This window comes from Salmo trutta, chromosome 7 (assembly GCF_901001165.1).
Source record: "Salmo trutta chromosome 7, fSalTru1.1, whole genome shotgun sequence".
Taxonomy (NCBI): Eukaryota; Metazoa; Chordata; class Actinopteri; order Salmoniformes; family Salmonidae; genus Salmo; species Salmo trutta.
Genome location: NC_042963.1, coordinates 36,040,333 through 36,067,441, shown reverse-complemented (window position 1 = coordinate 36,067,441; position 27,109 = coordinate 36,040,333). Strand labels below are relative to the sequence as shown.

At 43.2% G+C, this 27,109-nt stretch overlaps 1 protein-coding gene across 1 annotated transcript in view; it reads right to left on the bottom strand.

Moving 5' to 3' along the window:
• Positions 1–26,856, bottom strand: part of LOC115197315 (leucine-rich repeat-containing protein 4C-like) — a 119,698-nt gene extending 92,842 nt beyond the window's left edge. The window contains exon 1 of the mRNA XM_029758709.1: positions 26,070–26,856. The gene's annotated coding sequence lies outside the window, so the exon portion shown is untranslated. The remainder of the gene's footprint in view (positions 1–26,069) is intronic.
• Positions 26,857–27,109: the final 253 nt, after the last annotated feature.

Below are 27,109 nucleotides of genomic sequence, written 5' to 3'. Positions count from 1 at the left end.
TATTAAAGAAGATAAGAGGATAGTCATGGAGTCTTTTCAGCGTTCTATTCTCGATCGTGTGTTCTATACTCATGACGACACACATGCTTCACCACAGCCTGTGTGTGTGTGTGTGTGTGTTTGTGTGTGCGTGTGCATGTGTGTGTGTGCTAGCTTACATGTGCGTGTGACTGTTTGGTGATATTTGTTTGTTGATTTATGCCTCTCTCTCTTTGGGGATATGGTCCTCTGAGACAGCTGAAGCCTATACTAGTGGAGAGCAGAGCCAGTGGAGGCATTGCCAAAGCCAGTGCCATCCATAACACTGGACATATTCTCCATATTCAAACACATGAATTACAGCACACACCTCCCACAAGGTCCAGCACCAGCAAAGCACAACAGAGGAGTGGGGGGGGATGAGAGGAGAGGAGCAGGGATACAGTATTTGGAACAAAAAATGTGAAAGCTTACAATTAATCACACAATGAAAGACGGACAGGAAGAGATTACGCTGAGAGAGAGAGAGGGACAAACAGAATCAGGTAATTTATTAAAACGAATGTAAAATGATAAGATTGAGAGACGTGTGGAAGAAAAATGCTTTCCATCCTCTCTGACTGTGGCAGTAGTTGGAGTCTAAAGGAAGGTGGTTGTTGGAATCTGATTGAGCACAGATGTGTGTCAAGTCATGGCAATATTGTTGGGCTGCCGTCCTCTAGGAATGATTAGCCCAGAAGAGCTTAATATAGACAGGGAGAAAATGAGAGAAGAGAGAGAGAGAATTGAGAGAGAGAGGAGAGAGAAAAGAGGGGCAGAGGAGGGTGTTCAGCACCACAGAGACACTTTACCTCTCCACGTCAGACCATGAACGCAGGCATTTAGCAATCTGTCTCCTAATTAATCATGCACTCTAATCAGTCAGAGCTGCTGGGTCTGTGTGTGTGTGGGTGGGTGGGTGTATGAGTCTGTGTAAATCTGACGTGTATTCATGTGTCTGTTCAAGTGTGTTTGTGTGTTCACGTGTGTATGTGTGTGTGTGTGTGTGTGTGTGTGTGTGTGTGTGTGTGTGTGTGTGTGTGTGTGTGTGTGTGTGTGTGTGTGTGCGTGTGTGCGTGTGTGCGTGTGTGCGTGTGTGCGTGTGTGCGTGTGTGTGTGTCTGTGTGTGTGTGTGTGCATTTGTAGACCTGGGGCCAAAGCTTGATGCAAACTGTAAGAGGGGTCCAGTTAGTGTTTACTTCTGGACAAACTTGTTTCTCAGAATATGAGGTTGTGGTTAAAAAAAAAAAAAGATTCTCTGCCTTCTTAACGTTCGACCTGGTTATTTGACCTGGTTATTTGACCTGGTTTGCTCCTGCTTCCAGGAATACACTATAGGAACACGTGTTGATGAGAGACAAAGTGCTCATCTGTTCCAATTCCAAGACCTGAGGCCTTACTATTAGACCATGTGAGTGAGACCAGGGTCATTTTGTCCACTGTGATCTTGTTAAATACAGGAGTCGGAGGAGATCTAGCAAAGCTAACAATTGCCTGTATTTTCCCTTGATTCCTGTCCAGGCGTGAAATCCTCAGGGTGAATAGGCTGCAGAATTCATCACTTTGATAATGATCTCTACAGTAGTGATATTACCGTGACGGGAGACGGATTGACTCCACCGCCACCAGGCCCAGCAATCATGTCTGCAGCCATCAAGGCTAATTGTGACACGTTGGCAGTGTTCTGTTTAGCAGGGGTAGCTTAGCTTAGCGGCCAAACTATCAGCACCAAGTACACAATCTCCAGCTAGGTGGCTAACAAAAGCACTGATGCGGTCACTTTCCAGATGAGCTGCTATTCTTTCCCCCAACCTCAGGGCTGTTTGTGCAGGTCGGCGGCAGCCTTCTTTAAATCTCTCCCATTACCTGTGGGACGGCAGCGCCAAAATCAGCCAAGACATTGTTGCTCCCTGAAATGGCTGTCTGATTGAAGGCATGCAGGGGAGCGGATTCGGTGTGGCGCGAGTGGGGAAGTGTGGGGGCTGGGGATAAACAGTTCTCTAAACCAATTACTGAGCATAGAGCACGCAGAGCACATTGAGATTAGTCAGACAGAAGAAAACTGAGTCAGGAGGGGGTAAAAAAGATGGAAGAGAAAGAGACTCACTGTGTGTTTCTGTGTGACAGAGAGGGGGAGATTATAACAGAGAAAGTGAGAGGGAGTTGTCTTGGTGTGTGAGCGCTAATACTTGTGTCTACTGTGTGTGTGTGTGTGTGTGTGTGTGTGTGTGTGTGTGTGTGTGTGTGTGTGTGTGTGTGTGTGTGTGTGTGTGTGTGTGTGTGTGTGTGTGTGTGTGTGTGTGAAAGAGATTGTCTGACAGAGAAGTACATAGTGTGTGTGTTCATGTGTATCAGACACACAAGCACACAACGTGTCAGACAAATATGGAAACTAAAGAAGCCTCATGTTGGGCCCAACAGTACAGGTCTCCATATTACCCTACAGTCTTTCTGAGAAAGACTCAAACCCTATTCTCCATTCTCAGTATCTTTGTGTTCCTCTCTGTCTCCATACAACTACTTCATCCTCTATTTGTCTGCCCCCTTAGAACTGATCCGTATCCCTGCCTGCCCCCACAGATCTCTGCTCCATCCTCAGTACAGATGTAGGATCTTCATTTGAGCCAGTTTGCTCAGTGTGTCTGCCTGCCCCCATAGAACTCTGCACCACCCTCAGTGTATACCGGCATGCTCCCACATAACTCTACAGGAGCCTCACATGGACTCACCCTGAGGTGGCAGGCTAACTTACCCTGTACACCCCTGCAACTAAGAGCCAGAGTTTTCTGCTCTATCAGGAGGTCTTTGAAAGCAGAGACTGTCGTCTAGCTGCAACAGCACATTCTGCCCACTCGATTTGAAAAAGCCAGTGCATCATTAGCTAATGTACGTGGGAAATAAGGTAAAGCATTTGGAAACAATCCTCATCTGATGAAGTTGAATGGCAGCCAAAGGGAAGGTATGGTTCTATGGGGATGCAATGGCTTGAGACAGGAGACTTGTCTTAGCCCTTCCTGTCAAGTCAGCATAGGTTAGTAGGCTGCTGGGTTTACTTTAGCTTGAAGTCTGAATTCACTACCCAGTCTCACAGGAGACTCACTGCCCAGAACCTGTCCAGATGCTGAACCACCAATAAAATAAAGTTGAAGTAAATGACAAAGTTTCTGTTTTTATTTTTCATGTTCAAACTTCGTAAATATACTAAGAAATTCATGGAATCCACAGAGCCAGGGACAAAATAGCACTATTTCTCCCTTATACTTCAGTATCTACAGTATGTTCCCTCACATGGACTGGAACCTCTGCTGTCACAACAGCTGATGAGAGAGAACATGGCTTTGGGGAGTAAACTCCCTCCTATAAGCTTTAGCCACGCGCCCAGTCATCCATTTAAGTCCATTTGCATTTTTGACACTTATGGAAGGGCTTTCCGCGCTTTCGGCATAATTTATATGACTTGTACGGCTCATTTACGGATTGATAGCTGCCATTCCTAACAAAGTGTAATGAATGCCTCAGCAACACAATTAAGTCAGTGTGCTGGATCAGACGCTATGGCTAACACTCCACAGAGACACTCATTCTTCATTAAAGCCTAATTTGTCATTGGGTAGGCAACGGCTCTCAAATATTTTTTATGCATAATTTCGTTCTGTACAGGAAACACAATTGTATTGTCTTTTGAGGTTCATCTCCTGAATCTGAGGAGTGAAATCAAACAGACAAGGAGCTTATCCCAATTAGCCAACAGTGCCTGGGAGAGATGAGAACAGGAGAGTGGATTGGAGTGTACAGGGCGACTGTGGAGTGGACAGGTCTTGGTACGTAGCAGCCAAAATATCAGTGTGAATCATGGGAAGTAGTCTTATTAGAGATAATAATGCTTGAACCAAATCAGCGCAGTCTCTCTGATAGTGTGCTATGATACTTGTTTGACCTTGAACATATCCTCAGGGCTGTCATTCAACAAAACCTATCCTCTATGACCTCATTGGAATGGGCCTCAGCTCCTCAGAAAGGACAGGCTTCTCTGAGTACATGTTGTTGTGTCTAAGTTTTTAAGGCGTTTTAACCAAAGACTATTTTTCCATTTCAAAAGCTGAGAAAAAGAAATAACGCAGCAGATTTGTGCCTTTGAGCATAGTGTAGAGAAGTCATTGTGATGACCAGGCTGTGATGGGGCCTTTCTGGAATAAAAGGAAACACCTTGAGATGAAGCTAATGGATGCAGAAGGACTCTGTGTCTCTTTCATGTTCCCATCAGTGTTATGCTAATACATAATACCCCGGTAGGGAGGGAGAAGAGATGGGGGGGATGGGCATAGCACAACACGCCAGTAACTGAGGGGTCGATCCTGTTCCATCAAGGCTTAGGATCCTTTTAACCTGGCCGAAACACCCTGCAAACACACATTTCCCTCAGGGAGGGGATACCCTGTCTGATGCTGCAGCCTAAAAACAACTCGGGTTATATTACATTTGAAATGGATGGCTGAACATGCACCACCTGGTCTTCGCATTTTTCTGTCTCTTTATTTACATCCCTTTGTTCAGACATTGTGAGACAAAGAGATACATGTTTTTCTACAATGCAGTGCATGTCCACAGGGATTTCAACTATACAAATCTTTTCATTTCAACAGAGGTGGCATAAAAACATGATGCAGAGACTACAAGCATTGTAACAGCTTCTCAGGAAGACTAAAACATAAATCAAAGTAGAACAGACCTCCCTAGTCTAACACACACACACACACACACACACACACACACACACACACACACACACACACACACACACACACACACACACACACACACACACACACACACACACACACACAGAGAGAGAGAGAGAGAGAGAGAGAGACACACAGAGACACAGAGAAACGCACTAACACACACACACACACACACACACACACACACACACACACACACACACACACACACACACACACACACACACACACACACACACACACAAACACACACACACACACACACACACACACACACACACACACACACACACACACACACACACACACAGACATAAAGAAACACCCACACAGCGACACAGAGAAACACACACACACACACACAAACACACACACACACACACATACACACACACACATGCAGAGACACAAAGAAACACCCACCCACACAGGGACACAGAGAAACACACTAACACACACAAACACAGACACACACACACACACAGAGACACACAAAGAAACACCCACCCACACAGCGACATAGAGAAACACACTAACACACACACACAAACACACACACACACACACACACACACCCACCCACACACACATACACACAGAGAAAGAGACACACAGAGAGAGACACAGAGAAACACCCACCCACACGGAGACACAGAGAAACACACTAACACACACGCGTACACACACACAGAGTCACCTCTGCAGTCCCATAGCAAAGGCAAACCTTCCAGTTCATGAATATGCCGATGAGATGCATCTGGCTCATTAACATGACACAGGCGTGACATGGGAGGCCGATTAGTACTATAACACCATACATGGATCAGGTGGTGCCATCCAGGACCTATATACTAGGCGGTGTCAGAGGAAAACCCCAAAAATTGTCAGAGACTCCAGTCACCCAAGTCATAGACTGTTTTCTCTGCTACCACACGTCAAGCGGTACCGGAGCACCAAGTCTAGGTCCAAAAGGCTCCTTAAAACCCTCTACCCACAAGCCATAAGACTGCTGAACAATTAATCAAATGGCCACCGGACTATTTACATTACCCCCCCCATTTGTTTTGTACACTGCTGCCACTCGCAGTTTATTATCTATGCAAATTCACTTCGCCCCTTCCTACATGTACAAATTACCTCTAACCTGTACCCCCGCACATAGACTCGGTACCAGTACCCTGTGTAAAGCCTCGTTATTGTTATTTTATTATGTTACTTTTTATAATTTTTTACTTTAGTTTATTTTGTTAATATTTTCTTAACTCTTTCTTGAACTGCACACTTTGTTAAGGGCTTGTAAGTAAGCATTTCGTCCTTTGTCCTCGTCTTGTCCTGTCCCGTGTATATATATATTTACATATTTTCTTCGCATATCTTTTTATATATTTTTTTTCTAAGAACTCAACTTCAAAACACTCTCCTGCAACCCGCCTCACCAATTGTTTAAAAAAATGTATTATTCACCTCAAATCTGAAATCCACAACAGAAGCTAGCCAGAAGTTAGCCAGAAGTTAGCCAGTTCACTGCTATCCGAGTGACTATTGGCTAACGTCGGTCCCGGAGCAAACATCAATTATTTCGGAGCTAGCCAGCTGAAGAGTTCCATCAGCCACTCCCGGGCTAAAATCACCTATCCGGACCCGTTTTACTGCCGATGCGGAGCCCCACCGGGCCTTCACGACAGGACTACCGACGTTATATCTGCCCGAGGGAGTTATCCAACTGGCCCCTCCGTTGCGACGTAACCTGAACGCCCATCTGCGGCCCGCTAATCGTTAGCTGTCTTATCGGCAACTATCTGAATAGGTCTATCGGACAATTTTCTTGGGCCACTATAACTATAACTTTTTTGCCAATTGGATTGGTCCACTCTACCACACGGAACCCACTAATCTACCGACATAAGTGCACGAGGTGGCTAAAAACAGACCATCTTCTGCCAGCTTGCTACCCATGGCCTGGCTAGCTGTCTGAATCGCCGTGACCCCAACCAACCTCACTACTCACTGGACCCTTATTATCACTCGGCTAAGCATGCCTCTCCTTAATGTCAATATGCCTTGTCCATTGCTGTTCTGGTTAGTGTTTATTGGCTTATTTCACTGTAGAGCCTCTAGCGCTGCTCATTATACCTTATCCAACCTTTCAGTTCCACCACCCACACATGCGATGACATCACCTGGTTTCAATGATATTTCAAGAGACAATATCTCTCTCATCATCACTCAATGCTTAGGTTTACCTCCACTGTATTCACATCCTACCATACCTTTGTCTGTACATTTTACCTTGACGCTATTTTATCGCCCCCAGAAACCTGCTCCTTTTACTCTCTGTTCCGGCTGTCCTTGACGACCAATTCTCATAGCTTTTAACCATACCCTTATCCTCCTCTGTTCCTCTGGCGATGTAGAGGTGAATCCAGGCCCTGCAGTGCCTAGCTCCACTCCTATTCCCCAGGCGCTCTCTTTTGATGACTTCTGTAACCGTAATAGCCTTGTTTTTATGCATGTTAACATTAGAAACCTCCTCCCTAAGTTTGTTTTATTCACTGCTTTAGCACACTCTGTCAACCCGGATGTCCTAGCCGTGTCTGAATCCTGGCTTAGGAAGACCACCAAAACCTCTGAAATCTCCATCCCTAACTACAACATTTTCATACAAGATAGAATGGCCAAAGGGGGCGGTGTTGCAATCTACTGCAGAGATAGCCTGCAGAGTTTTGTCCTACTATCCAGGTCTGTACCCAAACAATTTGAACTTCTACTTTTAAAAATCCACCTCTCTAAAAACAAGTCTCTCACCGTTGCCGCCTGCTATAGACCACTCTCTGCCCCCAGCTGTGCTCTGGACACCATATGTGAACTGATTGCCCCCATCTATCTTCAGAGCTCGTGCTGTTAGGTGACCTAAACTGGGACATGCTTAACACCCCAGCTATCCTACAATCTAAGCTTGATGCCCTCAATCTCACACAAATGATCAATGAACCTACCAGGTATCACCCCAAAGCCGTAAACACGGGCACCCTCATAAATATCATCCTAACCAACTTGCCCTCTAAATACACCTCTGCTGTTTTCAACCAAGATCTCAGTGATCACTGCCTCATTGCCTGCATCCGTAATGGGTCAGCGGTCAAACGACCTCCATTCATCACTGTCAAATGCTCCCTGTAACACTTCAGCGAGCAGGCCTTTCTAATCTACCTGGCCCGGGTATCCTGGAAGGATATTGACATCATCCCGTCAGTAGAGGATGCCTGGTTATTTTTTTTTAAATGCCTTCCTCACCATCTTAAATAAGCATGCCCCATTAAAGAAATTTAGAACCAGGAACAGATATAGCTCTTGGTTCTCTCCAGACCTGACTGCCCTTAACCAACACAAAAACATCCTGTGGCGTTCTGCATTAGCATCAAAGAGCCCCCGTGATATGGAACTTTTCAGGGAAGTTAGAAACCAATATACACAGCCAGTTAGAAAAGCCAAGGCTAGCTTTTTCAAGCAGAAATTTGCTTCCTGCAACACAAACTCAAAAAAGTTCTGGGACACTGTAAAGTCCATGGAGAATAAGAGCACCTCCTCCCAGCTGCCCACTGCACTGAGGATAGGAAACTCTATCACCACCGATAAATTCACGAGAATTGAGAATTTCAAGAAGCCTTTTTCTACGGCTGGCCATGCTTTCCACCTGGGTACCCCTACCCCGATCAACAGCACTGCACCCCCCACAGCAACTCGCCCAAGCATTCCCCATTTCTCCTTCTCCCAAATCCAGTCAGCTGATGTTCTGAAAGAGCTGCAAAATCTGGACCCCTACAAAATCAGCTGGGCTAGACAATCTGGACCCTTTCGTTATAAAATTATCTGGCGAAATTGTTGTAACCCCTATTACTAGCCTGTTCAACCTCTCCTTCGTGTTGTCTGAGATTCCCAAAGATTGGAAAGCAGCTGCGGTCATCCCCCTCTTCAAAGGGGGGGGACACTCTTGACCCAAACTGCTACAGACCTATATCTATCCTACCCTGCCTTTCTAAGGTCTTCGAAAGCCAAGTCAACAAACAGATTACCGACCATTTCGAATCGCACCGCACCTTCTCCGCTATGCAATCTGGTTTCAGAGCTGGTCATGGGTGCACCTCAGCCACGCTCAAGGTCCTAAACGAGATCTTAACCGCCATCGATAAGAAACAATACTGTGCAGCCGTATTCAATGACCTGGCCAAGGCTTTCGACTCTGTCAATCACCACATCCTCATCGGCAGACTCAATAGTGTTGGTTTCTCAAATGATTGCCTCACCTTGTTCACCAACTACTTCTCTGATAGAGTTCAGTGTGTCAAATCGAAGGGCTTGTTTTCCGGACCTCTGGCAGTCTCTATGGGGGTGCCACAGGGTTCAATTCTTGGGCCGACTCTCTTCTCTGTATACATCAATGATGTCGCTCTTGATGCTGGTGAGTCTCTGATCCACCTCTACGCAGACGACACCATTCTGTATACTTCTGGCCCTTCTTTGGACACTGTGTTAACAACCCTCCAGACGAGCTTCAATGCCATACAACTCTCCTTCCGTGGCCTCCAACTGCTCTTAAATACAAGTAAAACTAAATGCATGCTCTTCAACCGATCGCTGCCTGCACCTGCCCGCCCGTCCAGCATTACTACTCTAGACGGTTCTGACTTAGAATATGTGGACAACTACAAATACCTAGGTGTCTGGTTAGACTGTAAACTCTCCTTCCAGACTCACATCAGACATCTCCAATCCAAAGTTAAATCTAGAATTGGCTTCCTATTTCACAACAAAGCATCCTTCACTCATGCTGCCAAACATACCCTCGTAATACTGACCATCTTACCGATCCTCGACTTCGGCGATGTCATTTACAAAATAGCCTTCAATACCCTACTCAATAAGTTGGATGCAGTCTATCACAGTGCCATCCGTTTTGTTACCAAAGCCCCATATACTACCCACCACTGCGACCTGCATGCTCTCATTGGCTGGCCCTCGCTTCATACTCGTCGCCAAACCCACTGGCTCCAGGTCATCTACAAGACCCTGCTAGGTAAAGTCCCCCCTTATGTCAGCTCACTGGTCACCATAGCAGCACCCACCTGTAGCTCGCGCTCCAGCAGGTATATCTCACTGGTCACCTCCAAAGCCAATTCCTCCTTCGGCCGCCTCTCCTTACAGTTCTCTGCTGCCAATGACTGGAACGAACTACAAAAATCTCTGAAACTGGAAACACTTATCTCCCTCACTAGCTTTAAGCACCAGCTGTCAGAGCAGCTCACAGATTACTGCACCTGTACATAGCCCCTCTATAATTAGTCCAAATATCTACCTCTTTCCCTACTGTATTTATTTATTTATTTTGCTCCTTTGCACCCCATTATTTATATTTCTACTTTGCACTTTCTTCCACTGCAAATCTACCATTCCAGTGTTTTACTTGCTATATTGTATGTACTTCACCACCATGGCCTTTTTTTGCCTTTTACCTCCCTTATCTCACCTCATTTGCTCACATTGTATATAGACTTATTTTTCTACTGTATTATTTACTGTATGTTTGTTTTACTCCATGTGTAACTCTGTGTTGTTGTATATGTCAAACTGCTTTGCTTTATCTTGGCCAGGTCGCAATTGTAAATGAGAACTTGTTCTCAACTTGCCTACCCGGTTAATTAAAGGTGAAATAAAATAGAAAAATAACATTTCATGTCAAGTTCTACAGTGGATTTCCGCGTATGTGACAAATAAAGTTTTTCCCTTTAAGATATATTCCTGAAGGTCTATACCTGGCAGGAATATAAAGCCTTCATTCATGTAGACTCTGTAATCAATGTGAACAACATGAAGTACAGTATAGTAAGTGGTATAATGTGGTAGCTAATGGGATGTGTACAAACAGTGAAGTTTACATATCTAACTGGCTATCTTCACTTTATCTAACATTGTATTTTTTTATAGATATATATCCATACATGTAAATGTGTGCATAGATGAGGTGATATTCTGTATTGCTGCATTACCAGAGGATGATAATAAGTACTGTATGTGGACAGACCTTGGCAATTGTGTGACAGTGTTGTTCTGTTTTGTGGCAGACGGGTCTGTCACAGCCAAACATTGTGCCCCACAGGGCGAAGAGTCTGGCGCAGGCTGCAGGAGGTGTGCCATGGGGTAACACACACAAACACACACACACACACACACACACAAACACACACAGCGAGATTGAGAGAGAAAGGGAGTCACAGTACCCTCCAATAACATGCTGCCACTCCAAGTGACCAATCAGACTATTCTTTATTTTTTTTGAATGACCATTCGTCTTAAATCATGTTGGCATGGTAAATCTGGGCATAGGTATGTGTGACTGTGGATGGGAGGAAAGGTGAGAGGATAGGGTAATATGTACAGGATAAGGGGTAGGATAGTGTAAAATGTACATGATAGGGGATAGGATAGGGTCATATTTACAGGATAGGGCATAGGATAGTGTATACAGTACATGATAGGGGATAGGATAGGGTAACATGTACATGATAGGGGATAGGATAGTGTAAAATGTACATGATAGGGGATAGGATAGGGTAATATTTACAGGACAGGGGATAGGATAATGTAATATGTACAGTACATGATAGGGGATAGGATAAGATAAAATGTACATGATACGGGATGGGATAGGGTAATATGTACATGATAGAGAATAGGATAGGGTAATATCTACAGGATAGGAGATAGGATAGTGTAATATGTACAGTACATGATAGGGTATATGCTAGTCTAAAATGTACATGCCAGGGGATAGGATAGGATAATATGTACAGGATAGGTGATAGGATAGCGTAAAACATGCAGTACATGATAGGGTATATGATAGTGTAAAATGTACATGATAGGGGACAGGATAGGGTCAAATGTACATGATAGGGGATAGGATAGGGTAATATGTACATGATAGGGGATAGGATAATATGTACATGATAGGGGATAGTATAGGGTAATCTGTACATGATAGGGGATAGGATAGGGTAATATGTAGATTATAGGGGATAGGATAGGGTAATATGTAGATGATCGGGGATAGGATAGGCACACATAACACCACTCTATCTGTGTACATTAAAGATGCAATCTCTAATTACAAATACATTGGATTATGTCAACTGTGAAGTTGTTGTTTTGGTAAGGCACAGGGAAGTTAAGACACTATTTAGGTAGCACCATATTGGATAGCTTCTATATAAAAACAATAGCTGCAATATACTGTATCTCAAGGAGCTGTTTTCACTTTCCACCATGTCGTTCCTTCCCTCTGTCATCCATGTTGTCTGGGAGTGAGTTGGCAGTCTCTGTCACAGGGCCCTGACCTTACCAGGCAGACACACTAGTACCTCATTAGACTCCCTGGAGACACACAGGATTACATCAAGTTCAAGTCTCTTCCTGTCAGATCAAAACTCCCCTCATAGGGCAAATCCAGTCTACACACAGGTGGCTGAATGACTGACGCATCAAGGACAGAGACAAGAAGAAAGAGGGAGAGAGAACGAGTGAAGGATAGAGAGTGAGAGAGAGATAGAAAGAGGGAGAGAGTGAGAGCAAGAGCGAGAGTGAGAGAGAGAGAGAGAGAGGGAGAGAGAAAGTGATACATACTGGCTGAGATAGATGTGAAGAAAACACAGACATTGTGTACTGTGCTGAAACTCTAGTATTAACTAATTGACTGGCAGGCCAGGCTCTTCCTGCTGAGCAGAGTGGAGCGGTGCTAGCTGTGTGCTAGCTGTGTGCTAGCTGCACTAGTGTTTGAGTCCTGCCAGGCTGATTGGGTCTGGGAGTTAAAGAGAGGTTCAGGGAGACAGATGGAGAAGCCCGTCCCAGCTGTCCAGATCCCAGACGCTCATCCTACACCCCTGGGTCTACAGAAGGCTGCAGTCTGGGGGGAGACCAACACACAGGGAGGGAGGGAGGGAGGGAGGGAGGGAGGGAGGGAGGGAGGGAGGGAGGGAAAGAAGGAAGGAAGGAAGGAAGGAAGGAAGGAAGGAAGGAAGGAAGGAAGGAAGGGAGGGTGGGAGGGAGGGAGGGAGGGAGGGAGGGAGGGAGGGAGGGAGGGAGGGAGGGGAAATGGCATGACTCTCCTTAGTGTTTTTATCCCTTGATCATTTGTTGAATTAGACATGTTAGTACAAAAATCTGGGATTGAAGGACACTGCCTCATTGAGATATATGAAAACTCATCAATATTGATTATAGACACTTCAGTGCAGGTAATACACATATCTAGCAAAAAGCAGGACAAACACTGATCTATAACCTCAAAGATACCATACGAGGGACTGATCCCAGCTGTGTTTGCATTATAGCACACATCTCAACAGGACCTGAGTATAAAAATGCTCAAAATGGGATCAGAGTACATGATCATATCACAGAAAACATGATCATTTCCATTATCAAATCTGATGCTATTATATACTATGAATATGGGGTGATTATATTAAGCTCTGTAATCGCGTTAGTGAGTTTTCTGTAGACTCTGATTAATCTAGATGTGAGGTAATATACGTGGGCGTTTGAGTCATCAGCGATGCAGGCTTCTCTCTCTCCCTCCCTCTTTCTTTCTCTCTCTCTTTCTCTCTCTCTACTTTCTGCAAGGCCCTTTCATCTGCATAGTAATAGATGTAATAGCAATCCATGATTATGCTACAGCTTCACACCATAAAGCAGAGGTTATTGTTTGCAAGGAATGATACACTCATAAACGTAGCCTAAAATGTAACATACCATGCCTTTGATGCTAACTTATGACCCGTGGAATGGAGAATTTAGAATTTAACCTTAAAGTATATAATGAGGCACCTTGACTTTGCCCAAAGTTAAGAGGCAACAGTAAAATAGATTCCAGACACAGTAAATCTGAAACATTTCAAACACCTGGCTGACAGTTACATTTTCATTGCATGTGCTCGGCTCAACCACCGTTGCCCTATTTTCTCAGCCAACGGTGATGAATAATGATGTCTCCAGACAACCCATGAAAGGAGAAACTCTCTGAGGTTAATGCATACACACAGGTGATATATTATGCCTGTCCTCATACTGAGTGTTGGCTTCAGCCATCACCATTCTCCCTCTAGACTGGGCTACAGTATGCCTTTGAAAGGGACTGCAGAGGAGAGGACTGCAGCAACCAGAAAATAAAACACAATCTCTCCCCAGTAACAGGTCACCCAGCCATACCAGCATCAGGGCACCACTTCACTCAAAGTCCTTCCATCTCAATTTATAATCTTTCAAAACACCACTTGTTGACAGGGGACACAGACAAGTCTGTGTTTGTGTCTGTACGTGCGCACGTGTGTGTGCATGTGTGTGCTATGACACGGTCTTTTACAGAGCACATAGGCCCAGTCACCATGACTGATTTAGTCATTCTTTTAGCTTGAAAGGTTCTGCACAGGCTCTTTGTGAGGGAAAATTGCATTAATGAACTCAAATAAGACCAATCAACTCCAGCAGTCTCCCTTTTTCTGCATTTCCAAATAACCTATTACATGCAGATTACTACTGCTCCCATCATTAACATTTCTCTCTCTCTCTCTCTGTTTATCCCTCCATACGCTGTCTCTTTCTTTTGGTCCTTTTTCGCAGTAAAGGGAAGGGATCTATAGTCTCACCTTCATTAGGAGGAGGCCTGAGAGTGGGCGGGAGGAGGTGAAAGACAACACGTCACCCTCTTTCAGTCCCTTTAACCTTTTCATTTAGCAGCAGAAATTAATGTGGCGACCTGGGCCACTATCACTTTCAGCAGACGCTGTCACGCTGCCCTGGAGGCAAGAGGATTGGTTTCTCTGGAGACACGTGTGTCGGTGGTGTGTTGCCGTGTGTGTATGCATGCGTGTGTATGTTTTCCTTCACCCAGGCTGTCACGTCAGCACAACCTTACTTCAGGGGCCGCCACTCTCTCGATTCTGCACCTTGTACATTCATGCATGGTGTAAGGGGGAAGGAGAAAAGAGGGGGGGAGGGCTAAGTCATTAAGTTGAACCTCGGCAAGACTGACAAGGTGGGTGAGGTAAGGCCTGTGGTGACTGACTAACATGGCAACTTGAATTCCAGGTCACTACTTTTAGTTGAGTTTTGGGCGGGAGAATGAGGGGTGAGGGGCGAGAGGAAAGGGGACATAGTTGAGTCACTGCACAACACAAATATTTCAGCTTGTTTTTGTTTAAAGCCATTACCTGCTACGGGCTAGACTACTTGACCACCAATATGGAGTAGTCTACTTGACCACCAATATGGAGCAGACTACTTGACCACCAAAATGGAGGAGACTACTTGACCACCAACATGGAGAAGACTACTTGACCACCAATATGGAGCAGACTACTTGACCACCAATATGGAGCAGACTACTTGACCACCAATATGGAGTAGACTACTTGACCACCAATATGGAGCAGATTACTTGACCACCAATATGGATTAGACTACTTGATCACCACTATGGAGTAGATTACTTGACCACCAATATGGAGCAACCTACTTGACCACCAATATGGAGCAGACTATTTGACCACCAATATGGAGCAGACTACTTGACCACCAATATGGAGTAGACTACTTGACCACCAATATGGAGTAGACTACTTGACCACCAATATGGAGTAGACTACTTGACCACCAATATGGAGTAGACTACTTGACCACCAATATGGAGTAGACTATTTGACCACCAATATGGAGCAGACTACTTGACCACCAATATGGAGTAGACTACTTGACCACCAATATGGAGTAGACTACTTGACCACCAATATGGAGTAGACTATTTGACCACCAATATGGAGCAGACTACTTGACCACCAATATGGAGTAGACTACTTGACGACCGTTATGGAGCAGACTACTTGACAACCACTATGGAGCAGATTACTTGACCACCAATTTGGAGTAGACTACTTGACCACCAGTATGGAGTAGACTACTTGACCACCAATATGGAGCAGACTACTTGACCAGCAATATGGAGCAGACTACTTGACCACCAGTATGGACTAGACTACTTGACCACCAATATGGAGTAGACTACTTGACCACCAATATGGAGTTGACTACTTGACCACCACAATGGAAAAGACTACTTGACCACCAATATGGAGCAGATTACTTGACCACCAATATGGAGTAGACTACTTGACCACCACTATGGAGAAGACTACTTGACCACCATTATGGAGGAGACTACTTGACCACCGCTATGGAAAATACTACTTGAACACCACTCTGGAGGAGACTACTTGACCACCACTATGGAGGAGACTACTTGATCACCACTATGGAGTAGATTACTTGACCACCAATATGGAGCAAGCTACTTGACCACCAATATGGAGCAGACTATTTGACCACCAATATGGAGCAGACTACTTTACCACCACTATGGAGCAGACTACTTGACCACCAATATGGAGTAGACTACTTGACGACCGTTATGGAGCAGACTACTTGACAACCACTATGGAGCAGATTACTTGACCACCAATTTGGAGTAGACTTCTTGTCCACCAGTATGGAGTAGACTACTTGACCACCAATATGGAGTAGACTACTTGACCACCAATATGGAGGAGACTACTTGACCACCAGTATGGACTAGACTACTTGACCACCAATATGGAGTAGACTACTTGACCACCAATATGGAGTAGACTATTTGACCACCAATATGGAGCAGACTACTTGACCACCAATATGGAGTAGATTACTTGACCACCAGTATGGAGTAGACTACTTGACCACCAATATGGAATAGACTACTTGACCACCACTATGGAGGAGACTACTTGACCACCAATATGGAGCAGACTACTTGACCACCACTATGGAGCCGACTACTTGACCACCACTATGGAGGAGACTACTTGACCCCCACTATGGAGCAGACTACTTGACCACCAATATGGAGTAGATTACTTGACCACCAGTATGGAGTAGACTACTTGACCACCAATATGGAATAGACTACTTGACCACCACTATGGAGGAGACTACTTGACCACCAATATGGAGCAGACTACTTGACCACCACTATGGAGCCGACTACTTGACCACCACTATGGAGGAGACTACTTGACCCCCACTATGGAGGAGACTACTTGACCACCACTGTGGAGGAGACTACTTGACCACCGCTATGGAGGAGACTACTTGATCACCACTATGGAGTAGATTACTTGACCACCAATATGGAGCAGACTACTTGACCACCAATATGGACCAGACTACTTGACCACCAATATGGAGCAGACTACTTTACCACCAATATGGAGAAGACTACTTGACCACCAATATGGAGTAGACTACTTGACCACCACTATGGATTAGACTACTTGACCACCACTATGGAGTAGACTACTTGACCACCACTATGGAAAAGACTACTTGACCACCACTCTGGAGTAGACTACTTGACCACCACTATGGAATAGACTACTTGACCACCACTATGGAAAAGACTACTTGACCACCACTCTGGAGTTGGCTACTTGACCACCACTATGGAAAAGACTACTTGACCACCACTGCCAACCCCTAAAAGGTATGCACACGCTACAGCTGCGGTCACTTATCCAAACCTCACATGCCCCTACCCCTCCTCTGGTACAGTACAATTGGCTGTAAAGGAGAGGACAGTAATAGGAGCAGTGCATGCCGGCATCCAGTGTGACAGAATGGATGTCTCTCAGATTATTCCCTGAGATTGATGGGAGAGAGGAGCAGCCATTGATTAATCCATCGACTGAAGGAATGTAGTGCTGCTTTCCTCCGGATCGGCTGTCCTTTCCCTGGATGGCAGATTCAGAGAGACAAGCTGGAGACGATGACTAATGAGCGAGCCCACTACAGCCGCTGTGTGTGTGTGTTGATCGTGATTATGTGTGTGTTTATCAGGAGTGTGTGTGTGTGTGTGTGTGTGCAGGATGTCTGTACGTGTCTGTCGACTTAGTTTATTTAGAAAGCCAGTGCGTTGGTCCACAGCTCACTGACGTCTTCAGTCTCCACATGATTGAAATAGTAACTCTGATCCTTAACAAGAATCTAGATCAATGTCAGGAGTGCCTGAACCCAAATCAGAAAACTCTTTGAAGACTGGATTGATTACCTTAACTACCAAAAACCTGAATGAAAACACATTGCTGTTCCTATTTACTTTAGTAGTAGGCTATTGCACAGGGTCGCTAATGGTGTTCAGAGCTACAATAAACATCCATGCCTGTGTAGATCATTGTAGTGCTACAGAATTAGCTTGAGCCGACAAAACAATAACAACCACAAATAAAACAAAATACACAAAAAGGTCCACTCTTAGCTAAGCCATTCTACAGCAAAATAATGACTCAACATCTCATCCACAAATTAACCACTTCGAAGAGAAATTAGTTGAAAAGATGTGCATGAATAGCTCACAATCCCAACATCCTGTGTAGGACTTCTGTATGTTAGTTTGAGTGTCGGCTTCCTGCAGCTGGGGTCAAAATACATATTTCTAAGGTCAATTGTTGTGGGGTGACTAAACTAGGGCTTTGGTGGTCATGAAATTTTGTCAGACAGTTATTGTCATAAAAATAACTGCCGGTCTCACGATAATTGAACGTTAATTAACATAAACACTTTCGCATCTCCGGGCTTCCACGCATAGCCTATAATTTGAAACAGGTCCTCCTATATGCTTAAATCAGAGTTATTTATGCAACTTTAGTTGTGATGCAAACCTTAGGCTGTTTTAATTTCAAATATATTCTCAGGCTGCATGATGTGACTCTAATGATAATTAGAAAAAATGTGCATGAAAGGCATGCGCTCTGCTTTGTTTCTTGAAAAGACTGCAAACACTTCATCAGTCTCTCATTCACAATTTGACAAGCTTGACAATATTCTCAACCATCTGACTATTCTCAGTGTAAGCTATTCTTTACATATAGCCTACTAATATATGCATGGGATTATTTTCTATTTAGAATGGCCCACAAAAAAACATGTCATCCGTAAGCTGCACTCGAATGGAGGAGACGTTTTTAATATGCCAGGTAGTCTACAAAGGTTGTAAAGCGGATTAATATGCGTAATTTTAAGAATTGAGGAATAAATATAGCAGCATGAGAAAGCTGGGATCATCTTTTAAATAGTGGCTAGTCAAAACTCACGCGCGATTGCACAATGACTGGGCTTATACGAAAACCTTTCACTAGGCTCTGTAGGCTATGGGCTCTCCAACCCTGTTCCAGGGGTCATAGGCCTATAGACTACACTTAGAGTTATTTGGCCACTTTAGTTGGAATGCAAACCTTTTCCAAACAAATACGCCTATACCGGGCTAGGCTACATAAAGCATGCGACTATGATTTGAAAAAGTCACAAAAAATGCATGTGCTGTTTCTTGCCTTCCTTCACAAGTGATAATATTGTCACACATCAGACTATTCTCAATGTAATCTTGTCTTTACATATCCTAAACAATATATGTGTGCAATGAGTTTTGGGTTGGGTAGGTTACTTTCTAAATGTAATCCGTTACAGTTAATAGTTTCCGGTCCAAAATTGTCATCAGTAACGTAACTTTTGGATTACCCAAATTCAGTAACATAATCTGATTACATTTACTTACTTTTAGATTACTTTCCCCTTAAGAGGCATTAGAAGAAGATAAAAGTGTATGTTACCAATTGAACAACATCTATTGCAAGATAAATCAATGTTAAAGTTTACATAGCTGGCCATATATGGAGGTAAAATTTTACTTTATGGGTTGGTTATGTAGGCTTCTTCTAACCCATTGCTTTCTACTACATTTAATAATACGATTAAATTATATCTATACATTAATATATATAACTTATAAGTCCAAAAAAGGATGTAGCAACTACAGATTGCCCCTTTAAGTCTATCAAAAATTTACGAGTTTGAGCATGTGTTCATTAGGTCTATTGATTTTTGTTTTTATCAGCATGAATTAGATTGAGCAATAAAAGCACCACTTTTATTTCATAGGCTGTGATCTGCCCTGTGCAGCTGTTGCAGGAGTGCATTTTTCACTGGCTGTCCACTGGTTTCAAAAACAATGATTGATTGACAGCTTAAACTTCTTGAATCCAACCATTATTGACTTCAAATACATATTTAGATTTGTGAACAGCCATCCACAACAACCACAATCAGTAAGCCACAAATAGCTAAATGAGAGAGCAGCAGTGTGATTCACATCCATGCACAATGTAGATATCAATAATAAGTGATATCCATATCGCCGTAGACTACACCACTGCTGTCATCCTTACCTCCAAGCGTTTATTCATGTTGGATAATCTTTGGATGCCGACAGCAGTTGCACCATTGGAAGACATAGCTTGGACTGTAGTCTACAAAAGCTTTTCCCGCGATCCATCAAACACATTTGTGACTCATTTCAGGAAACTAGCCAAATGTCGCAGGTCACTACATCACAGGAGAGTCATTTGAATGTAAACCTTTTATTTTAATCAAAATGCGTTTTTTAGCAGAAATACATTTTGGAACATGTGAACTTTCATATGCCTTAATAAAAAACGTGTATGCCATCTGTAAATACGAATACAAATTGTTAAATTACTAGCCAGGTTGGTTAAGCCACAGAAAAGGACAGTAACCTTCCCACTAGCTTGTCATCATAGTGGTCTCTGACTTATGGTCAGACTCGCTCAGGTGGAACAAACTTAAATTTGAGCTTTTTTTCAATGCTGATTTGAATGTCATTGAGAAAACAAAGAGGTGTCAAAGATTTTTTTCACAAACATCCCTTCTGAATTTAAAAGTAATCTTCGAAGTAATCATCAAGTTTTTCAAAAGTATCTGTAATCTGATTACAATATTTTTGATAGTAACATAATGTATTACAGTTATGCGTTTTTTGTAACCCCTTACATGTAACGGATTAAAGCTCATGGGATATGCCTATTTTTAATAGAGGCCATCAAAACTCTGTTTTCTCACGTAATTGCATAGCAAAGCCTATAGAAATGTTGCGCAACAAGGGCTTATGGGAACACTTATTAATTCCATGCATCAACCAGCTATGAGGAGCGGGCTCTTGCTGCGAAAGAGGTGATCCTTTTCCATTCAAACTCTGAATGCCAGGGCTCTCATGAAGTGTTTGATTTTATTTTCGATGCATTTGCATTGATGACAGAGTGATTAGAGGGACAATAGAGCGCTGAGTACCAGGCCATTAGCGACTGGCCGTAAGCAAGTTTGGTAGGCTACTAATGAAAATCAGCGGCTTCAGAGCGTGGTTTTGGAGAAGCCTAGTTACCTTGATTCAACGGTCACGTGGAATCTGACTGCAGTCATGACTCGTGACTGCTGGTGTGGCAATCACCATAACAGCCCTAGACTCAACCATTGCCTACATCAGCACCTAGGCATGGGAAGTCATCAAGGGACTGAACTCATGTAACAAGCCACCAATCATCTGAGATGATGCATCCAGTTAGAGCTTATACTGTATACTCACAGCACCGCAGCACTGCCTTGACCTGAAAACATATCTACCTTCTCTCGCTCTCTCTTGGTACCCCAGCCCCCCTCCTCGTCTCAACCTCCCCTATGGTGTTTCTATCTGCCGGTCTGGCAGCCAACATTTACCCCAAAAGGGTTCTACCTGGAACCAAAAAGGGTTCTTCAAAGGGTCCTCGTACGGGGACAGCCAAAGAACCCTTTTAAGTTCTAGATAGCACCTTTTTTTCAAAGAGTGTAGATAACACAGAACTGCCTGACTTTTTAATTTCCCTTTCACGACCAATCCAATCCCCAGAGAACATTTCTACCCAGAGAAGATGAAAAATGTACAGGCGGTTCCATTATTGATAGAAGTCCCCAGCAGTCAGAGAAATGAATGCTAATGGTGTCCTAAGCTGGGGCTTTACCCAGATTAATCCGATTTAACAAATGAACATTTATTAAATGGCACAAAGCGATGGCCCTGATCTGAACGGCGTCACAGTCTGAAGAAATAAGCAACATTTCAAAGGAGGATGTGGGAAAAGGAACATGGGCATATGCTCTGTGGCTTCACGAGGGGCTGACATCTTGTCGCAATGCTACCCTTTTCTGGCTGACAAGTTCATTAATTTTTTGACAGGGCCGCTTGGCACAATTTTCAATGGATTACTGAGACCGCAACGAGGGGAGGAATTGGACATGAAACAGACGTCTGCGGAGGTGACAATGTTATCAACTGAAATCTGGCTTGATGCTAGCAGCAGCAGGACTTTTCCCTCGGTCCTCCGTACCCGCACTGCACCTGCTCTGAGACCACTGCACCACTGGGGATGCCTGAGACACACTGGGGATGCTGTTGTTGTCACCAGCACATAATAAAATAAACAAACACATAGGTGCACATGACTCTAGGAGATTATGGGAAGTTGTCATTGTATCATTGACGTTTTACAGAGTATGGACCTATAACAATGATGAAGGCACTACTGTACGTGCTGAAATGTTGACCATCTTACTGCAATATTAAAAAACAAGAATCCAAGTTCTTTTCTTTCTAAAGTATTTTTTTAAAGTATTTAAAAAGTAAAACAATGTAATACCATAAGCTACCCTTGGTTAGTATAGAGTACATCCAAACCCCCCACCTCACCCCCAGCCACAGAATGATGTCTTTCTATCACCTCTATAGAAAGGAAAGTTCAGGGGGGAAGTGGACCTTTGAGAAGTGCTCAACATGCAGAAGGGATAGGCTCCTCGTAGGCATGAATCGCTCTGCATCACGCCACAACAAACACATGTCATCTTTGGGATTCATAGAGTGGATTTATCATGCTAAAACCTTTGACAGGGGAAGAACATAAAATGAGCAGTCTAATTTGTCTCCCCAAGGCAACATGCTTTCTCAAATAGGGTGAAAGATGTTCACTCCCTCACTCACCTGAGGGAATAGGGGGCCACTTTAATCAGGTGACAGAAAGCTGTGATCAATTCTACAACAGTAGAATGACAAGCGTAACCTCAGTTGCAACTGAAGCTATAACATTACTACTCCTATTACTTCTACTGTGCTGTATTATTAATGACTGACTACTACTATTACTACTAAATGGCATATACTTCCAACACTGATATGTAGGATAGATACTGCATTAGTCAATCTAAAACCAAGTCATAATATTCTCTGTGCGTTCACCAAGCCTTACTACCTGTATCGTCTAAAATGACCTACATATATCCATGATTCAATGTATGTGTATTATAGGAGAAGATGGTAAAAACATGATGGAAAAATACTATTCGATAGTAGCTTGCATCCAGCATATACAGTGCCTTATTCCACATTTTGTTGAGTTATAGCCTTAATTCAAAATAGATTAAATAGTTTATTTCTCACCAATCTACACACAATACCCCATAATCACAAAGTCAAACCATGTTTTCTAGAAAGCTTGACCAATTTATTGAAAATGAAATACTGAAAAAAATCATTTACGTAAGTTTTCACACACCTGAATCAATCAATGCATGTTAGAATCGCCTTTAGCGATTAGACTTGTGAGTCTTTCTGGGTAAGTCTCTAAGAGCTTTGCACACCTGGATTGTACAATATTTGCAAATTCTTCTTTTTTATCAGGCTCTGTCAAGTCTTGCTATAGATTTTCAAGCCAACTTAAGTCAAAACTGTAACTAGGCCACTCAGGAACATTCAATGTTGTCTTGGTAAACAAATCCAGTTTGACCTTGTGTTTTAGGTTATTGTCCTGCTGAAAAGTGATTTTGCATCCCAGTGTGTTGGAAAGAACTAGGATTTTTGCTTAGCTCCATTCCATTTATTTTTATCCTAAAAATCTCCCTAGTCCTTGCCGCTGACAAGCACACACATAACATGATGCAGCCACCACCATGCTTGAAAATATGAAGAGTGGTACTCACTGATGTGTTGTATTGGATTTGCTCCAAACATAACACTTTGTATTCAGGAAATAAAGTGGACTTCTTTGCCACATTTTTTGCAGTTTTACTTTAGTGCCTTATTGCAAACAGGATGAATGTTTTGGAATATTTTTATTCTGTCCCGGCTTCCTTATTTTCAGTCTGTCATTTATATTAGTATTGTGGAGCAACTACAATTGTATTTATCCATCCTCAATTTTCTCCTATCACAGTCAATAAACTCTGAAACTGTTTTAAGGTCACCATTGGCCTCATGGTGAAGTCATAGAGTGCTTTCCTTCCTCCCCGGCAACTGAGTCAGGAAGGACCCTTATAACTTTGTAGTGACTGGGTGTATTGATACACCATCCAAAGTGTCATTTAAAACACAGATATTCAACACGTTTGAACGGATATTCAATGACTGCTTTTTAAAAATGTTACCTTACTACCAATCTTCGCTAGACATTGGAAAACCTCCCTGGTCTTTATGGTTGAATCTGTGTTTGAAATGGGGTACAGAGATGAGGTAGTCATTATTGCACTATTATTGCACACAGAGTGAGTCCTTATTATGTGACTTGTTGAGCAAATGTAAACTCTTGAAATGATTTAGGCTTACCACAACAAAAGGTTGAATACTTCTTGACCCAAGACACTTCATCTTTTTATTTTTAATTAATTTGTAAACATTTCTAAAAACATAGTTCCACTTTGAGATTATAGGGTGTTGTTCCAGTGACACAACATCTCGATTTAATCCATTTTAAATGCAGGCTGTAAATCAACAAAATGTGGAAAAGTCAAGGGGTGTGAATACTTTCTGAATGCACTGCATTGTTTTCAGACAAATGGGTGGTTGAAATAAGAAAAGACAATTGGTTAAATTCACATGTAGGAGAGTTCTATACTGTATAACAATTGCTTTAAGGATGCAGATATGATAAAACCTCATTTTGAAGGAGTCAAATTTAATCTAACATTCATTACTGGCTAGATGCAAGGCCCTGTGTGTGCATGTTCTCTGTGGTCTTCTGTCTTGCTGTCCCTCTGTGAGATCAAAGAGACCACTGTGTGAGAAGGAGGGTGCAGGGTTCAGAGTGTGTGTGTGTGTGTGTGTGTGTGTGTGTGTGTGTGTGTGTGTGTGTGTGTGTGTGTGTGTGTGTGTGTGTGTGTGTGTGTGTGTGTATTTCCATGTGCTCCTAGTGCCAAGAATGGATGAATGGGTGAGATGGATGAATGAATGAATGGAGAACCAATCCGTTTCAACCGATACACCATATCCCATACCATGGCACACTGTACATCAGTGCATGGTGGTCAATTATCATAACTGGAATATAACCAAAACACCATTGCTTCATGTATGTGTGCAATACACCACACATTATGCTACGTTCGTTTCTAGCCAGCAGACTGCATAGCGGCCTCCATACGCAAGCGAAGCTTGTCATTTCAGCACCACGTTTATGAGGGACAGCTCCCTTAATACCAGTACTGAGCAAACAGCAACGGCGAGCCGAACTCAAGCACACATTGGAGCGCAGCGCCTCCGCATTAAAACAGACACTACCCTCCATGGATAGGTGGAAATGAAAGTGCATTAGCTACAGCCCTATAGTGTTCTTGCAAACATCATTCTCAAAGACATGGCAGTGCTCATATGTTAGGCTTTTCACCCTGGCGCATGCGAGGAGCCTTAATAACATAACAGTTTGAAGTCAATTGCACAGCAATGTGTTCTAAAAATAGCTATTGGTGGGTCTACTGTGCATATTATAATCAGCATAAAATATTAGATATTCTGAATGTTATTTGGCCTTTGGTAGGTGCTGAAATCCAACGGTCCGAATACAGCAAATGGGATGCAACAGACTGCATCACCACTACTCAACAAAACAGAGTCAACCATGCTTTCCACACATTTTGATCAGTTTGGGCTATTTGTGGTATCAGCATCAGCCTCATGATAAAATAACATGTGTATAGGTTAGTCGAATAAAGGCTGAATCGACAAGCATTTCCTAGAGCGCTCCACCACATACGCACGCGAACACACACACATCGAATGGTCCATTCATCACATCACACAAAATATGCTTTTTTGTCAGATGAAGTCGGATGAAGCTTTTTGTTTAGTCTATGTCGTAACATAACACGGCAAAGTGAGATAGAACAGCAAAGGAACGCGGATTTTAAATAGCCTACCTCTACCAGGTTACCAATATGCTTTAGCTAAAACCGTAATTCAATGTGGGCAAGGTGTTAGTGTCATTTAGAAATCAATTCAACTAAACAAAATGAGCACATATAACTTACTTGTCACCAAAGATGCTGATGTTAGCAGGATAGCTGATTCAAACAACGACAGTTGGCTCTTCAGCTCCTTCCCCTCGAAAACTGCATCGAAAATACATCCGCAATTCTCAAGCAATTTGGCAGACTCCGTGGTGATACTTTCACACACCTTATCCGGTCCCCAGATTGCAAACGATGTAGAATTTAATCCATCAATTAATATCAATCGGTTGAGATTTAGTTCTTGCACATTGATAATAGAGTCACATTATCCATCACCATAATCATATTTTTCAAGAGGCAAATAATACGGAGGCACTGTTAAAACTAATGGTTCGATGCAGAGCGATACCCCGCCGTGAGGTTAACAAGGCACAATTATATCTATGTCGCTGTCCGGTACCATTTTTTGAATCAGGAGAAATCCGAGCTCTTCCCAGATCCAGCCCTTATATTTTTATTTTCAATAAAAACAAAACCAACCTCTTCAGAGCCAGACCACTAAAGACACCGTCTCACGCAGCCGTGGACCCCCAGATTGATAACATCCTCAAACCTCATCATAATCTACGGCTGAACATCATCGACAGACATATTGAGCAAAAATAAAGAGATTGATAGTTGTCTTCCCGCTGTCACGCTTTTAGCTGGAACTTTTCTCACGCTTCCCCTTGCTACTCTGCAACCCCACTGGAATCTGATTAGATTTCAACGCACAACCCAGTGCGGATTTCAAGATTCTTACTAATCTTTTCCTCCGTATTGAATGTCGTTGGATGGGGTCCCGGAGTTGATGTAGCCTATGAATTCGTCGGGTGGATTGGATGCATAATGATACAGTCGTCAGGCTTATCTTTGTCTTCTGATAGATTATTCCATCGATGTTCATAGGCGTCAGTATGTTTGATGTAAGAACCTGCGGCGAGTCAGGTGGAAAATCCAGCAGGTTGTACAGCCTATAAATGCATTAAAGCCTTGTTTACAGGGTTAACAACGAAATCCCCTTCCTTGGTCTCTGACTCTCAAATCCAAGGAAAATTGTATGAGTATGTTTCATAGGA